The sequence below is a fragment of the Mustela nigripes genome, chromosome 1, assembly GCF_022355385.1.
Source record: "Mustela nigripes isolate SB6536 chromosome 1, MUSNIG.SB6536, whole genome shotgun sequence".
NCBI lineage: Eukaryota > Metazoa > Chordata > Mammalia > Carnivora > Mustelidae > Mustela > Mustela nigripes.
The window spans coordinates 207,331,217-207,349,717 of record NC_081557.1 but is presented as its reverse complement, the minus strand read 5'-3'; the positions used below and the strand labels follow the sequence as shown (position 1 = coordinate 207,349,717).

The following is an 18,501-nucleotide window of genomic DNA, read 5'->3' as shown; positions in this document are numbered from 1 at the left end:
TGCTTTCCCAGGGGATATCCATTTTTTCCATGTCACAAAAATGTCATCTTGTCACCGGATTGTAAGATGCGTGTATTTGCCAAGGTTAGTTCTGCAGCATGCACACCCCATACCAACCATTCTCCTGTTTTAAAGGAGGGTCATCCCATAGGAGTATGAAACGATGTCCCCCACAAGAGGCACTTAATAAATAAATAACAAAATAGAAACCATTCAAGTTTATTAACAGGGTCGCTTATGACGACCTCTTTCTTAAAGAAACTGCGCAGCATATATTACCCCAGACCTGATTAGTACTTTGATTAGCTACTGATGATCAAGAAAAGGGAATAACCTTCGTGCCTTTTTCCTTATTTATTTCATGTAAACATTAATTGAGTTCTCGCCAAACGGCAGGTAGGTGTCAGAACACAAAATGAGGACAGGATTTGCACACAAGGCAGAAAATGTCCCCTTGAATATGAGAGAGACCTCATGAGCATGGAGGATCATTAATTCAGAAGAAAAAAAGAAGAATCCACACCCATTTTCACAGTATAAATCCGGTATCTTCAAGTTAGTTGGGGTAAGCATAACCAATGAGAACCCACGAAAGCCAATCAGGACGAAGGAAACTGGGATTTTCATCCTAGGAGTCAATTTCCACAGGCAGCTGATAAGGCAAGGAGGAGAGTTCCATGCCAGGACCAAAAATCCTATTTGTAACTGTCAATTTGAGGGCCTGGACAATGCAAATTAAGTGGGGAAAATACCTCCTGATTATCTTCACTGTTAGAACTAGTAAGAGCTTAAATCAGAGTGAAAATAGTCACTGTATGTGAGCAGGTCATCAGTAAATGTTATGATGAGATCATACTCCTGGTTTTGTATAAACTCAAACAGATTGTAGGATTCAAGGGGTCAGCGGTCTGCATCCGTCCTCTGTGGTCCTCTGTGACATTTCCCTCTGGTAGATTCCTTTGTTCAGAAGCCTGGCTGGGCCCGCCCACTCCTGGCCTCCTGCTCCTTGAAGGGAGAAAGGATGCCACCAGATCCCTACCAAGGCCCGCTCCCCGCCCACTTGCTGGCCACACCCCCACACACTAGTCCTCTGCAACAGAGAAAAAGAAATGAGCGCTCTTCATCCCACTTCTGATCCTCCTGGAAACTTCCTCCCAGCTCCGTTTCAGGCACACACTAATCACCTCATCACAGAAGGTGATGAGTGTTTCATCATGTCTGAAAGCACAATGAGCTTATGAGTCACAGCAACTCAGCCTCTAATCTCGCCATCATCCCTTCAGAGCTGGGCAACTCAGGGGAGTTACCTGATGTCTCTGAGCCTTGTTCCCAGCCTGGTTAATGAGAATACTATCAACCATGTCAAATAAAAATCATTAAGAGGATTACTAGCAGTGCCTTTTATGTATAAGCTTTGTTTTAATAGCTTTATGAATATCAACCCAGTTAATCTTATAAAGTAGGTGATTAACTTTTTTTTTTAAACAAGTGAAGAAACTGAGGTGCAGAGAATTTAAAATACCTTGTCGAAAGTAGCATAGCTATTAAGTGGAAGAGCAGGAATTTGAACCCACGGCATGTGGCCTCAGAGTCCTCAGTCTACCTTCTATCTACTGCCTCAGTCACACCAACATGCTCAAAAGCACTAAGCCATGCCTAGCACAAAACAGATGCTAGAAATTGCTGTTTCACATTGCTCTTGCTGTGGGTATGTCTGCCATAATCTTCCCTGATATCATTCTTTATGGCAAAGAAAAGAAGATGTGAAGGAAACATAACATAGAGATGGGTAAATGGATGGATGCGTGGGTGGGTAGATGGAAGGACATATGTTTGGACGAATGGATGGATGAGTGGATGGATGGATGGATGGACGGACGGACAGATGGATGGATAGGTGGATGGGAGGGTAGGTGGATGGAAGGACATATGTATGTATGGAGGGATGGGTGGCTGGTAGATGGATGGTGGCATTAGTGGGTGGGTGGCTGGTTGGCTGGCCCGATGAATGGATGAGTGGACAGATGGATTATAGCTAGCTGGCTAGACAGACAGATAACTCATGCGACTCTTATTTGGAAAGACAGATTGTATTCTACCTGAAAAGCACCTGAAAGAAACTGTAGAATGAAACATTTAAAGATGAAATAAGATAAACCCCAGATGTCAGCTAGGTCATCTTTCCAACCAATGCTCAGATTTCCTTAATACCTTTCCTGCCAAGTCCCCAGCTTCTGCTTTGCACACACACACACCTACACACACGTACACATGTGTAGGCACACACGTGCATATACACACATACACACATTCACATGATGCTGGGGAGCTACCCGCTTCTCCAGGCAGGCTTCCCACCATCAGAGAGCTCAGACAGAAAGGTCTTCATCACCTGACATCCGCCTCCCTACAGCTCCCATCGTGGTCCTAGTCCCTCTGTCTTTTTCATGACCACCTCACAGAAATCTGTCGATTGTGACCATGTGCACACAAAAGATCTCCAACCTGGGCCTCACTGCCTTGGGCAGATGACACAGAGCCTTACGGGCTGCGGTGAGGGTTAGGGTTTTACCAAGAGCATGCCAGCACAAGGCTTCCAGCAAATGTCCCAGTCAGGGTCATGAGAAGAGTCCCCCGGCTGGTGTATGGACAATGGACCAGGGCCCAGGGATGGATGTGAGGTCAGTGCAGGAGGCCAGTGAAGACAGGGTGACAGTCAGGCCTCAGACGGTGACCGTGAGAGGGCAAGACAGCAGGGTGGGGAGCGGCCCTGCCGAGGATCTGTTAGGACGACGCAGACCATTGGCCTGGTTAGTCCCCGTGTTTGCTCACATGGAACTACTCATGTGTCTGGTTAAAAACGGGAGGTATTTTCAAGGAGGACAAGCTGCCCTCATGGAGATGGGGAACTGTACCTGACCCCAGGACTGCTGTAACGAACCGCAACCAACGGGATTTCAACACCAAAACCAAGGGGTTACGAGGGGTGGTTCCTTCTGAGGGTTACGAACCTATGCCCCTCTCCTAGCTGGCAATGCTCAGGAAATCCCCGATTCCTGCCTCTGTCTTCACAGACAGCTGTCCCTCTGTGTCCAAACTTCCCAATTCTTAAAAGGTCACTCATCATACTGGATTAGGGCCCACCTGACAGATGTCACCTCAGCCCCACCATACCTGCAAAGAAGCTATTCTGAATAAGGGCACATTCGCTTGACCTAAGGGCTTAGGACTTCAGTTTATGCTTTTGGGGGGGGCACAATTCAACCTGTAACCATCTCCCAGGGATGGCGGTCCCTCACAATCAACAGGATATCCAAGTAAAAACGGGTTAGCCATTGCAGGAGGTGTGCTAGAGAAAACATTTCCACTCCGGGCCGTTTAGGCCAGATGATCTCCAGGATTCTTTGTAGCAGCAAGACTCTACAGACGTCCTCACTTTTCTCCCAGGGAGGAAGGGCCACCTTCATCACAGCTCCCTCCAGGGCTTCCTGTTCGGACACCACCTTGTGAGGAAGTCTGCTCCCCGTGCACTGACTTAACGCAGCGCTCCCACTCCATGTGGTGGCTTTGCAGGGACTCCTCACCTTATATTTCATGTGTATTTACTTTACGTCCCCCAACCACAGACTGCGTATGAGCGTGAGGGCTTTACTGTGGTCCCTGCTGTATCTAGAGAGTGCCCGGCAAGGGGAGCTGCTCACTAAATGTCTTCCAGATGGATGAACGGAAAGCCTAAACTCATGGGGTCACACTCTATCTGGGAGCCTGACTCCCTCCCTCTTCCTCTGGCTCCTCCATCTGCCCGAGGCCACGCCTCTCCAGTTTCCTGTTTCCAGTTTCTGGTGTCAGAGCAGGAGCCCTTCCCCACCACCCCGTGCAGTGCCCCCTACCACCGGCACCCTGTACCATCTTGCGAAGACTGTCGGAGTCTATCTTCTCTGTCAACTGTTGAGTTTCTGGTTTTGACCTAGCTCAGCATCCACGGTTCATGGGAAATGGCTCTGAATGAGAAAGTGCCCGGGAAACACTGGCTGGGCAAGGGAATAAGTGAGCAAAGCAGGAAGGAGGGCTGTGAAGGGCTGCCCTGCCGGCTGCAGGATCATCTTATATCATAATCTTTGGTAACAACACATCTGCTAGACAGTGGATGCCCCCCAGCATCAAAATACCCATGACATTCAGAAATCTCAAACTGATGTCCCCCTGGCCCCCACACAGACCGCAGCAATCAGGAGGGAGTATCCTCCCAAAGAGATGGGTGCACATGAGTGAACCAGGCGCCTTGGAGAGTTTCATGTGTTTGTGAAAAAACAGACAAAAACAGCAAAAACAACAAAGCATAGATTTTCAAAGTAAAAAGTCTGAACTAAATCCCTGGGTAAGCATCATGACACAAAATCGATGAATGCTTGAAAAGAAAGGCTCTTTGCAAGTCCCACCGAAATTGGAGCAGCAAGGGGGCTGGGCAGAGTTCTGGGTCAGTATTCACTTTCTCATAGGCTGACAGACCCCAATCCGGATCAAAGCCTGAAGCTCACGCCCAGCCGTCCAGCTGCCACAACTGGCTGTCCTCCCTCTCCAGCTGACCGCCCACAGCGTCCCACCCAGCCACAGGTCAACAACCCAGGAAAAACCTGAAGCCTGGGGTTTCCTGAAGCTTAAGCCCCTGCCTGAATCACTGCTACCCCCAGTCAGCCTCCCCGGTGACCGACCACACACCAGTCCTCCAACACACAAACCTCTCCCAGCAAGAAGGGTTCTAATGCCGGGTCCTCAGAGCACCAGAGATCACCTCCTTCATGGTGCCCGGCACCGTATGTAATCACATATTTTTTCCATGTGATTCTCTCATGAATGCCTGTCTCCCCGACTGCACACTCTGAGCCCTAGGGGTCAGGAGCTGGCTTGTTGGACCCACAGTAGCACTGCTAGCCTTCATGCCCACTGTGGACGGAACAGTGCATGACATGCTCAGATAGAGCAAGGAATTAGAAGCCAGGAGTCACTGGGTAACTGCAGCCCATTCCTGTGAACTCTATGAGATGGAGTCATAGAAGGAAACTACGGAGTCCCATGGGTGGAAAAAAGCCATGAACTATAGGGTCTGGAAACAGGTCAATCATTTGCCGCATGCCTCGCCAGAGCCCTGGTTCTCAGCCCTGGGCATAGAGGATCTAGTTAAACCCTCACCTCCCACTACTCTGGGTTCAGATGAGGCCCCAGAGGCACAGGATTGTACTCAAGGTCAAGATGATTAAGTGGCAGATCAGGAGTAGGGGACAAGCATTGTGTGCAAACGGTCCAGCCTAAACCCAGGTCACATGTTCTGCTCACCAGGCAAGGAGACACAAATACTTCTTCCGTGTGCAAAAGATGTCTAGCCTCGTGCATGAGAAGGAAACAAGCAGATTAGGGCTACAAGGAAATGCCATGGTTTCCTATCAGACTGCCACATATAGAATAATCTAGAGCTGCTGTGACTCAGGTATGCAACACAGGGACTCCCCATGCTAGACAGTAACTGGCCTGGCCTCGATGGTGGGCAATCGGACAGCATCAACGAAAAGCACACAATAAGGCAATTCCTCTTTGAAGAATCCAAGCTGCAGTAAACTTTGCACGCAGCCCTCAGTGTGGGAAGTTAACAGCCCTAGAGTCACTGGGGGCTGGGGAGCACAGGGCCACCACATGGGCTCTGCACTCAGACCACCTCGGCTCACATCCTCCTACTTGCTGCATGACTCTGGACAAGTGACTCACACGCTGTGCTTTAGTTTCCTCATCTGTAAATAGTCTTTAGCTCAGAAGCTGCTCTGAGAAGTAGATAAGTTAATGCACATAAAACAGTCAGAGCTATACTTGCCAACAGAATCCAATAGGAAATGAAAAGGGTTATTCACCACGACCAAGTGGGATTTTTTCCTGGGCTGCAAGGGTGGTTCAACATCCAAAAAGCACATTTATTAATGTGATACACCACATTAATAAAAGAAAGGACAAGAACCATATGATCCCTTCAATAGATGCAGAAAAAGCATTTGACAAAATACAGCATCCTTTCTTGATGAAAACTCTCCACAGTGTAAGGACAGAAAGAACATGCCTCAACATCATAAAAGCCATACAGGGAAGACCCACAGCTAATATCATCCTCAGTGGGGGATAAACTGAGTACTTTACCTCTAAGGTCAGGAACACAACAGGAATGTCCATTCTCACCACTGCTGTTCAACATAGTACTAGAAGTCCTAGCCTCAGTAGTCAGACAAGTAGAAATAAAAGGCATCCAAATAATTAAAGGAGTAGTCAAACTTTCACTCTTCACAGACAACACAACATTCTATGTATAAAACCGAAAAGACTCCAGCAAAAAATTGCTAGAACTGATGCAGCAATTCAGCAAAGTCACAGCATATAAAATCAATGCACAGAAATCAGTTGTGTTTCTATACACCATAAATGAGGCAGAAGAAAGTGAAATCAAGGAATCGACCCCATTTATAACTGCACCAAAAACCATAAGATACCTAGGAATAAACCTAACCAAAGAGGTAAAAGACCTATACTCTGAGAGCTACAGAACACTTACAAGAGAAATTGAAGAGGGCACGAAGAAATGGACAAACATTCCATGTTCATGGATTGGACGAACAAATATTAAAATATTTATGCTATCCAAAGCAATCTACACATTCAACACAATGCCTGTCAAAGTATCATCAGCATTTTTCATGGAGTTGGAGCAATTCTATAATTTGTATGGAACCACAAAAGACCCCAAATAGCCAAAGTCATGGTGAAAAAGAAAACCAAAGCTGGGGCATCACAATACCTGACTTCAAGCTCTATTGCAAAGTTGTGATCATGAAGACAGCATAGTACTGGCACAAAAACAGACACACAGATCAATGGAACAGAGCAAAGACTCCAGAAATGGACCCTCAAATCTATGGTCAACTGATCTTCAACAAGGCATAAAAGAATATCCAATAGAAAAAAGACAGTCTCTTCAACAAATAGTGTTAGGAAAATTGGAAAGCCACATGCAGAAGAATGAAATTGGACCACTTTCTTACACCATACACAAATATAAACTCAAAATGGATGAAAGTCCTAAATGTGAGACAGGAATCCATCAAAATCCTAGAGGAGAACATAGGCAGCAACCTCTTTGACCTCAGCCACAGCAACTTCTTGCTAGACATGTCTCCAGAGACGCAGAAAACAAAGCAAAACTGAACTATTGGGACTTCATCAAGATTAAAAAAAATCTTTTGCAGCAAAGGAAACAGTCAACAAAACTAAAAGAAAACCTACAGACTGGGAGAAGATATTTGCATTTGTTCTACCAGATAAAGGGTTAGTACCCCAAATCTATAAAGAACTTATCAAACTCAACACCCAAAACACAAAAATCCAGTCAAGAAATGGGCAGAGGACATGAACAGACATTTCTCCAAAGAAGACATACAAATGGCCAAACAGACACATGAAAAAGTGCTCAACATCACTCAGCATTAGGGAAATACAAATTGAAACCACAATAAGATACCACCTCACATCAGTCAGAATGGCTAAAATTAACAAGTCAGGAAACAACAGATGTTGGCAAGAATGAGGAGGAAGGGGAACCCTCCTACACTGTTGGTGGGAATGTAAGCTGGTGCAGCTACTCTGGAAAACAGCATGGAGGTTCCTCAAAAAGTTAAAACCAGAGCTACCCTATGACCCAATAATTGCACTGCTGGTATCTATTTAAAGGATACAAATGTAGTGATCCGTAGGGGCACGTGCACCCCAATGTTTATAGCAGCAATGTCCACAATAGCCAAACTATATATATATATAGTGGAATACTACTCAGTCATCAAAAAGAATGAAATCTTTCATTTACAATATTGTGGATGGATCTAGACGGTATTATGCTGAGTGAAATAAGTCAGTCCAAGAAAGACAAATCCCATATGATTTCACTCATATGTGGTATTTAAGAAACAAAACATGAACATAGGGAAAGGGAGGGAAAAATAAAATAAGGTGAACTCGGAGATGGAGACAAGAGACTCTTAACTCTAGGGAACAAACTGGAGGGTTGCTGGAGGGGAGGCGGTTGGGGGACTGGGGTAACTGGCATTAGGGAGGGCACATGATGTGATGAGCCCTGGGTGTTACGTGCAACTGATGAAATCACTGACCTCTACTTCTGAAACTAGTAATACATTATATGTTAACTAAATTGAGTTTAAGTAAATAATTTAAAACAATCAGAGCCATGGACGATCTCCACAGGATCCATGCCTGGCACGGGGAACAGACTGCCTTCAGTGCAGGGATGAGAAAACAATTTGATTTTCACGGTTATGGTCTTTTGAGCCACTCTAATTCTTTGTCTCGTTCATTATTTACTACTCAAAAAATTGGCTAAGCGACAGAAAAAAGAAAAGTGGGCATTAATCAGATTCGGGGAGTATGTGCATGCTCTTCCCTGGGGCACAGGCAGTTTCTGGGTAGCTTCCGACAGCCTCTCTCTGGGCTGCTCTTTGGGGCTGGTGCCAGACCAACTACACAGAGGAAGGTCAAGGTGGTGGGCCCAGGGCAGGACCCGAAACATCTTCTAGGAGCACCGCAATCCCCAGAAAAGTCAGCTGTTCTCCTGCCTGCCTGTGTGGACAGGATCCATTTGTGACAAGGATCCATTGGGTGGGGACTGGTGAATCAAAATGGCCAGGGCCGGTGAGGGGCCATGCCCTTCTCCCTTTTCCTGGGGCCCCTTCGTGTGGAGGAGCTCTGTGAAGGAACTGAAGCGGGGACAGGGGCTGGCAGGCGGCATGAGCAGCCACAGCACCTGGTGTCCTGGAGCAGGCGATCCCTGAAGTAGGCTTTATTGAGAGGCAAGCAGTGTCTCACTGCAGGGCTCACAATGCCTGCACATAAAGCCACATCCTTCGACCTAGCTTTTCAGTGTAGATGAAAGTGATGGTTGATTTATTCTTTTGGCCAGGTTGGAGAACATGCCTGATGTATGTCTTTTTTTTTTTTTTTTTAAGATTTTATTTATTTATTTCACAGACAGAGATCTCAAGTAGGCAGAAAGGCAGGCAGAGAGAGATGAGGAAGCAGGCACCCTGCTGAGCAGAAAGCTCAGGCTCAATCCGAGGACCCTGGGATCATGACCTGAGCCAAAGGTAGAGGCTTTAACCCCCTAAGCTACCCAGGCGCTCCTGCCTGATGTATGTCTTATTGCCCAACTGGCTTAGGACTCCAGGTTGAGGAGAGATGGGAGCTCTTTTCGGACCCCCTCAGATACTCCAACAGTTGAGGTGATTCCTTTTATCTCTAAGAAACCCCTAAGAGGAGGCATGAGCCTCGTGGCCTGGATGGGGTGGTGTGGATTAGGTGGGATGCTAAGACAGGGAGAACATCACATTGTGCCAGGCAAAGTCTCACCAGACCAGGCGTAAACCACTTGTGCATGGGGGCTTTCGAGGCTATTCCAGCTTGCACAATCTCATGGTGCTATATTTATCCATCTGTGACCCGTTTCCCCGGTAGACGGAGGGCATCTTGGGGCTGCTTGCTTTTCTCAGCTTCCTCTCCCGCACCTCGCCTACCACAGTGCTAGGCACTCAGCGGGGACTCAGAAAGCACCTGCTGGAAGGAGGAAAGCATCTTCTCCCAGAAACCCTCACCTTGCAGACCATACGGGTTGCCATGGAAACCAGATGTGCATTACAGCCGCTCTGCTCCACCGCAGTCCCTGTTCTGTCCCCCATAAAAAAAATCCTGTTTTGGCTTGTCAGCCGCTGGCAGGAACCCGGCACCTCGTGGGAACTGGGCAGCGGGGCACAGCTCTGTGGATGGGGTTTCTGCCTCACCCAGCAGACTCCACCCCAGAGCATCTGAAGGGAGGCAGCAGGCCAACACCTTGACCTCAGCCTAGTCAAACTGACTTTGGGCCTCTGGCCTCCAGCCCCATGACAGAAGAAGCTCTGTTCTCTGGAGCCCCCAAGTGTGTGGTCACTTGTTAGAGCAGCCATAGGAAACACCTCTCGTCCGTCTCCTGCTCCCCTAAAACAGAGAGCCTGGGGCCAGCTTCTGTCCTAGCAGCCTAGCGGGCAGCCACAGCTAGCCCCCCCTTAATAAATAAGACACCCAGAGTCACCTGACAGTAAGTGCCCCTGCTAAGACTCACACCAGAAGGTCTTGCTTCTCAACCTGATCTCTCACTCCTGGGCTCCACTCCCGCCCCCCCCATCCCCCCACCCGCCCCCTCACACACACCCACCCCACCCCCCCGCCTTTGGCAGCCTCTGCACCTCCCCCTGGATCCCTGCAGGAGCAAATCCCTCATCAGGGCTGGGCTGGGACTGCTACCTGCACAGTAACTCTCTGGCTTCTGCTAGTAAGCCACCTCCCCACTCTTCAGGACACTGCCATACCTTCCCACAGTCCTCCCCTCTTCTTCCCAATGTCCTCACCTGTACGACCCTGAGAAGCATCACACAGATACGTGCCTTGTTCACACCTCCCATCCACACCCCTGCACACATCTCTGTGTTCTCTGGACCTTTCTTCCCGGAGGTCCCAGTCCCTCCCCTGTGCCAACACAGGAGCACTGGCTCACCTTCTCAGTACCCTCTTCCCTGCAACTGTCCCTGCTCTCCCCTCAAACTCTGCAGACCATCTGCAGACCATCCCCCGCAGAATGCTCAGAGCCTCTGGCATCACCCTAAATGTCCTTCTCCTAGCCCTGGGCTCCCTTAGTATGCTGCTCCCCTGCACAGCAGAGTGGGTGAGTCACAGTGGTGATGGTAGCCACTGCATTTGCCCCGTGCTCCCCAAAACTGCTCTGGCCTTCAGCCATGTCCCGGCAGCAAAAACAGGACGCCTTCCAGTCTTCACCTGACTGAACTGAAGGCAATACCAGACACAGCTGTTCACCCCTTCTTCTGGGATCCCTTTTCTCTTGGCTTTCCTGCTCTCACTGTCCTGGTTTCCTGTTACCTTTCTGACAATGTAAAGGCTGCAGTTCCAGAGGGCACCGTCTCGCTTCCCTCCCCTCGATGCCACTCTCCAGGGGCTCCCTCTGGGGTCCCCATCCTGCCACTCCCAGCCCCAGGCCTGTGTCTGAACAGACATGTCCATCTGGCGTCTCTAGGCATCTTCAACTCGCCCAGCCCAGATGCACCTCTGGATCCGTCATCAAAACTCAATCCTCCCTCTTCCCTTGTCTTAGGAAGCAGCACGGCCACGAGCTGACGGCTCTTCTCCCACAAAGACCACTTCCAAGCTGTCAGTAGGTGCCACTCATCCTCCCTCATCTGTCCCTGGATTCCACAGACCCCCATGTAGCCCTTGGGAGGGACATCACACAGAGCTACAGCCTGGGGGTCCTCCTGGGAAACGGGCCCTGAGTGAGGGGCCCCTGTGGAGCCCAGCCAGACCACGGCCAAGGGAGCTGGTGACGGCCGATGGAAACAGCCGCTCTGCTGTCCACGGCCGGACTCCCTGGGATGGACTCTGGGCTGCCCGTGAAGCCGTGTCACACCTGGGAATGCACTGTGCTTACATCTGGTGTGAGCAACGCCGCACCTTCTCACACCTTAGCTGTCAAGTTAACCCTACAGCTTCGAACGCACCTGCTGGTGACTCTCCATCAGGCTTACGGGGGAAGCTGCTCTGGGACATACTTGTGCTGGCTCGGTGTGACCCTATAGCCCACTTCCTCGTGCCCCTGCCATGCTAGCCTCATCACCTCCTAGACCCTCAAGGGCCCACCTATGTCCCTTCCTGTTCTCCATCCATTTGGCCCCTAAAGGATGCTCAATCACTCGGGTCTTGGTTCCCCCGACCCTCCACTTAGGGGGTCCTCCTGGAGCCCCCAGGCAAAAGTGAAACCCCGCTTTTCTTTAACAGAGCCCCTTCCCCTTGAAAGCCCTGACACGCTGTGGAACTGCAGGGTTAGCTGTGCGCGTCTTTGTGCTCTGCCCCTGTGTTTCCCGTGACGACCCACACCCGATGCCACACCAGCATCCAGCCAGGGCCTCCCAGTGACTGCACACAGGAGTGAACAACCCAGAAAGGGCAAAGGAACCACAGAAACTTTGGGTGAGTTGCTTAATTTCCCTGCAGTTAATTTCCTGTTTAAGTTCCAGAAATGAGAAACAAGATTATATCTCCTCAGTGTTAATATAAAATAAAATATAAAATAAAAAGGGCATAGTTGTAAAAAAAAAAAAAAAGAAAAGAAAAGAAAACAGAAAAAACAATACCACATAGCTGGCACACACAAACCATTCACTACGTGATCTAAAAGCCTTGATTCAACCAATACTCACTGAACGCTGCCTCTGTCCGAACCATAATTCGGAGACAGCTTAGAAGGGGATGTTGGCGGCATCAAAAGACAGCGATGAGCTTCCTTTAAATAACAGGAAATAAACACTCACCTGGACTTTCTTCTCTTCCTTTCCTTTCTTTCTTTTCTTTTCCTTTGCCTCTCTTGGAAAAATCTAAGTGTAATATTTTTTTAAAAGCTGTTTTGTCAATACAACAAATCTGAAAGCACACAGATCTGAAAACACACAGTCCTGGGCCCAAACTCATTACCGCTTGTGCGACCTTAGGCATAACCAATCAACCTTTCTGAACCTCAGCTTCCTTTCCAGAGCCGCTGTGAGAATTACCTAAGGTCATGGGCAAGAGGTGCCTGGCAGTGGTCAGTGCCAGGCTAAGGCCGGAGCTAAGATACTGTGGGCTCTCCACACTTCTAGAAGCTTCCAGAGCTGACACTGTGAGCTCTTCACGCTTCTCGAACCTTCCAAAGCTGCCAATAGTGCCCTGTTCCTCCTCCCTCTGGCCTCCGCATGCCTGGGGCTGAGCGGCCTCCATTAGGACAACCGTCTAGGAGCCTGACACAAACCAAAGGAAAGACCTCTCCCTCAGATCCTCTCTGTGAGAGATGGACCATGAAGAAATGATGTCAAAGATAAACAACCACACAGACCAAGGAGATGCTCTTTGTCAAAGATAAATCAGCAAGAGAGAGCAAGGTTAGGGCTCTGATGGGTCTGAGCAACAAGGCGGCAATCCAGACATCTAATGACACATTTAGAAGCCTAGCTAAGCTTCACATAAGAAATACAAATGGGATAAATAATTCACTAGAGAAAAAAGCTGTTTTTAGTGCGGAGACAATCACAGATTCCCATGCATCCTAAGCCCCTGACATTCTGAGTGACATTTTCTTTCTGGGAGCTCCTAAAGCCTGACTATAAGTCAAGATGGAAAGATTAAAAGTAACTGACAATGCTATGATTAAAAAAACAAAACAAAAACCCTACCAGGTCCCTAAAATGAGCATTCAACCACGAGTGTGAAACAGAACGGGCGTTTGATAAATACTGAATATTGGGATGTGGTGGCAGAGAAGAGGAGGGGGTGGGAGAGGTGGGGGGGAGGAGGACCGGGGGAGGGGGACGGGACAAATGCAGCTCTCCAGTGAGCACTCTTCAGGTCATGCTTGACAATCAATGCCAAACGTTCTTCGAGCAAAACAAATCTGGTGCCCAAGGAGAAATGAACATAAAATTCTAGAGCTCCTAGGTGATTTACAAGAATAAAATCTTGGTAACCTCAATGTCCTCGCGGTATTCACATACCAGGAGCAGCACTGTTCATTTCAGAGAATATGGGGCTCAGGGAAGCCTATGCTCCTCACAGGCCATCACTTCTTGAACCAATGACAAAAACAGGATAATTAATAACTTTGTATATGGTACTGCTACCATTTCTGTTACACACTGTTACTATCATGTGCACTATTGTTTATTTATTTACTTATTTTTATTATAATATGTTAATCGCCATACAGTATATAATTAGTTTTTGATGGAGTCTTCCATGATTCATTGTTTACATATAACACCCAGTGCTCCATGCAGTCTGTGCCCTCCTTAATACCCATCATCAGGCTCACCCATCCCTCCACCCCTCTTCCTTCTAAAACCCTCAGTTTGTTTCTCAGAGTCCATAGTATCTCATGGTTCTTCTCCCCCTCTGATTTACCCTAATTCATTTTTCCTTTCCTTCTCCTAATGTCCTCCATGTTATTCCTTATGCTCCACAAGTAAGTGAAACCATCTGATAACTGATTCTCTCTGCTTGACTTATTTCACTCAGCATAATCTCCCCCAGGACCATTCATGTTGATGCAAAAAGTTGGGCATTCATCCTTTCTGATTGCTGAGTAATATTCCATTGTATATGGACCGTATCTTCTTTTTTTTTTAATTTTTTATTTTTTATAAACATATATTTTTATCCCCAGGGGTACAGGTCTGTGAATCACCAGGTTTACATACTTCACAGCACTCACCAAAGCACATACCCTCCCCAATGTCCATAATCCCACCCCCTTCTCCCAAACCCCCTCCCCCCAGCAACCCTCAGTTTGTTTTGTGAGATTAAGAGTCACTTATGGTTTGTCTCCCTCCCATTCCCATCTTGTTTCATTTATTCTTCTCCTACCCACTTAAGCCCCCATGTTGCATCACCACTTCCTCATATCAGGGAGATCATATGATAGTTGTCTTTTTCTGCTGGACCGTATCTTCTTTATCCATTCATATGTTGAGGGGTTATCTCGGCTCTTTCTACAGTTTGGCTATAATGGACATTGCTGCTATGAGATCCTAGCTAATAGGATCCAACAGTACATTAAAAAAATTATCCACCATGATCAGGTGGGATTGATCCCTGGGATGCAAGCATGGTTCAACATTTGCAAATCAATCAATGTGTTAGAACAAATCAGTAACAGAAGAGAGAAGAACCACATGGTCCTCTCAATTGATGCAGAAAAAGCATTTGACAAGATACAGCATCTGTTCCTGATTAAAACTCTTCAGAGTGTAGGGACAGAGGGAACATTCCCCAATTTCATAAAACCCATCTATGAAAAACCCACAATGAATATCATCCTCAATGGGAAAAAGCTGACAGCCTTCCCATTAAGATGAGGAACACGACAAGAATGCCCACTCTTGCCACTATTGTTCAACACAGTACTAGACATCCTAGCAACAGTAATCAGACAACAAAGAGAAATAAAATGTATTCAAATTGGCAAAGAAGAAGTCAAACACTCTTTCTTCGCAGATGACATGATACTTTACGTGGAAAAGCCAAAAGACTCCACCCCCAAATTACTAGAACTCATGCAGCAATTCAGTAATGTGGAAAGATACAAAAATCAGTTACTTTCTTATACACTAACAATGAAAATACAGAAAGGGAAATTAGAGATTTGATTCCATTTACAATAGCACCAAGGACCATAAGATACCTGGGAATAAACCTAACCAAAGAGGTAAAGGATCTATACTCGAGGAACTACAGAACACTCATGAAAGAAATAGAAGAAGACACAAAAAGATGGAAAAACATTCCATGCTCATGGACCGGAAGAATTAATATTGTTAAAATGTCTATACTGCCTAGAGCAATCTGTATGTTCAATGCCATCCCAATCAAAACACCAGCATCATTTTTCAAAGTGCTAGAACAAACAATCCTAAAATTTGTATGGAACCAAAAAAGACCCCAAATTGCCAAGGAAATGTTGAAAAAGAAAAACAGAGCTGGAAGCATCACATTGCCTGATGTCAAGCTTTATTACAAAGCTGTGATCACCACAACAGCATGGTACTGGCACAAAAACAGACACACAGACCAATGGAACAGAGTAGAGAGCCCAGATATGGACCCTCAACCTTAAGTACTATTGTTTATTAATAAACACATGCATTACATACATGTGTATGCTGATCACAGCCCTAATTCCTCTGGCCAGAGGTTGTGGTATATGACCTACTTGCAAATTAAATATCGAGGAGCTGATCACACAATCCAAATCATTTGAGTCCACTTTTTATCTCCATGTTTTGGAAGAAAACAGACTTCTATCTAGGAAATATTTCGCTAATCACATGCTTCTACCATTTAATGTAATAAGAGACATTTAAGAACCTCCGCCAGTAACCAGCCACCTTTCTCCCCACTGCCCATCTAATCCTTCCTCCTCCCTCTTGGGTAGTGTGGCAAATTTTAATTGGTCGCCCTCGGCATTCTGATTAGAGAGTTAAGCTAAAATGAAGGACCACACGTGAATGGCGACACAAAGCTCAGTTAGCCAAGCTGTACAACTCTGGACCCAGAAATTGATGAATAAGGGTCACTGATTCCAGACTCCCGGGAAATAGGACCAGAGCTACTCTACCTTGCTCCCAAGCTCTCCCATTTTCAGTTGCTGTTTGCACTGCTCTTGAGAAGGACTCCAAGGGAAGGACTCCAAATCCAAGAGGGGCTGATCTACTTAAAGGCATCTCTTTACCACCTGCTCATCCCCCTTCAAGTCAGGCCCCAGCTCCGAGGCAAAACCCAGAGAGGACTCAGCCACCAAGTCCCTGTTATATCATTAAACTTAGCAGCAATCCCCCGCACTTATGATTTCCCCAGTCAGAAATGAAGAAACTGGGGCTCAGAGAGTATCTGTGAAACATAACGTGGCCGAGATTCCATCGAGAAAGCTCCAGTCCTAACCTGTCACTTACTACATAAGTGACTCTGAATACAGCTCGTTACCAAGAAGAGCACCAGATCCTTCAACTGGCGAAACTAGTTCAAATAGAGGCAAAATAAGATGCCTTCCCAAAGAGCATTAGCAGGGGGACCAAATCAACGTGTGGAAAAGAGACTGCATTTTTAAACACTGCACTAATACAAGGTATTGTATAAAAACTTAAGTCAATACAGCTTATCAGCATCATGATGACTCCAAATTGACAGCAATTAGTTCCCAGGGGGAAGTGCACAGGTAAAGATATGCATCCCGAATCTAGGATCAGAAGAAGCTTGTCGTAAATGGAATCCAGTTTGAGGGGTTCCCACGGGGTCCCGTTGCTAATCGTCATCAATATAGCAGGAAGCAAAGAAAGGAAAAATAAAAGCATGATAAAACCAGTAAGAATTCTACATGTTCAGATGGTGTTTTTGGTAAAAATGGATCTTCCAAAGATCGTGGCCCAGCCTGAGCATCGCACTTCTCTTGTGAAGGCTTACCCCTCTCATACGCCTCTCTGTGGGCATTCTACAAGCACAAGACCCAGAGATCTACCAAGCAGTAAAACTGATGCCCCCTCCTCTCCCACTCAAACAAACAAGCAAATAGAACCCAGAACTCTAGGGAGGCTTCCTGAGTTTTTCCCTCCCCTTCAGTGGGCAAACTAGACAACCCTATGCAGACCTACTCAACCACATGACCACCAGTGACCAAGTTCTATAAGCTCTTCCTTTGTATCCCTCTCCTCACCCAACCTACGGCTCCTGCCCTCATTATACATCCACATTGCCTACAAAAGTCTGGATTTAACCTTCTAAGCCATTCTCCTTTTGTATTCAGAGTGGCCTTTGGAACATGACCTGCCCATATTAACAGGCCACTCCCTGGGTCTCCAGTGCCTACTGTGAGCCTGACAACCAGAACCCTCCACAACCTAGCCCGTCTTACCCAGAACTTCTATTTAAGTAACTTGACCCAGGGTACATGGTGGCACAGCCCGACGTAAATCCAATCTAACTCCAAGGAGCTCTGTGCTATGTTGGGCTTTGCTTGTTTCCCTCCGTCTCTCTCACAGGCTCTCCCCACGGCAGGGACTGTGGCTGTTCATCGTCTAGAATGTGGCTTACACAAAGACAGGTTCTGTTCTTACTAAGAGTGATCCAGGTAATCTGGACAAACTATCCAATCAAAAATAATTAGAAAAGCTGACCAAAAACAATCAGGTTGAGACCATCTGAGAACTAAGAAGGAGTAATAAAAGACGAGGCCAAGACCTAGCAGAACTAAGAAATTCAGAGAGGTAGGTACCCCCACATCTGGGGTCACCTCGTTTCAAAGGGCACCCTCCAAATACCAGAAGCAGCAGCCCAAGGGCAGATAAACTCTGCAGAATCCTTAACAGATCTGTAGAACTGAAGAGACAGAAACTCAAGTCCAGGGACTCCAAGAAGAGGTCACCCTGATGAAGACACTTTGGTTGGTACAGGTGACTTAAGAGTAAAGATGAGCCAGAAACAGGCCAGCCCTTAAAAGACCTGAAGCCCTAGCTCTCTCGTTTACTAGCATGCACCCTGGGGCAAGCTCCGCAGACTCTCTCAATCCCCCATCCTTGAGATGGTAAGAAGAGCAACACCTGCTCCGTAGGGAGGCTAATAAGATTGAGTTCGTATCCATGCAGTGTTCAAAACTGTGTCCAGCTCTAGGTTCTGCTGTACACAGGCGAGACGCTGTAAGTTTTTGTTAAATACATAAAAAAGAACAGAATTCAGTTCAGCAAACACACTGCCTGGCCTGGCCTCTCTCTCTCTCCAGCTGCCTCTTCCTTTATTTCTCTGTATTCAATACCCCAATTCACACATCAGTCGTACTGAGCTACTTTG

At 47.0% G+C, this 18,501-nt stretch overlaps 1 protein-coding gene across 3 annotated transcripts in view; it reads right to left on the bottom strand.

The window, feature by feature from the left end:
* EVC2 (EvC ciliary complex subunit 2) overlaps positions 1-18,501 on the bottom strand; it is a 118,374-nt gene that overhangs the window by 64,973 nt on the left and 34,900 nt on the right. The gene's annotated exons all lie outside the window — the stretch shown is intronic.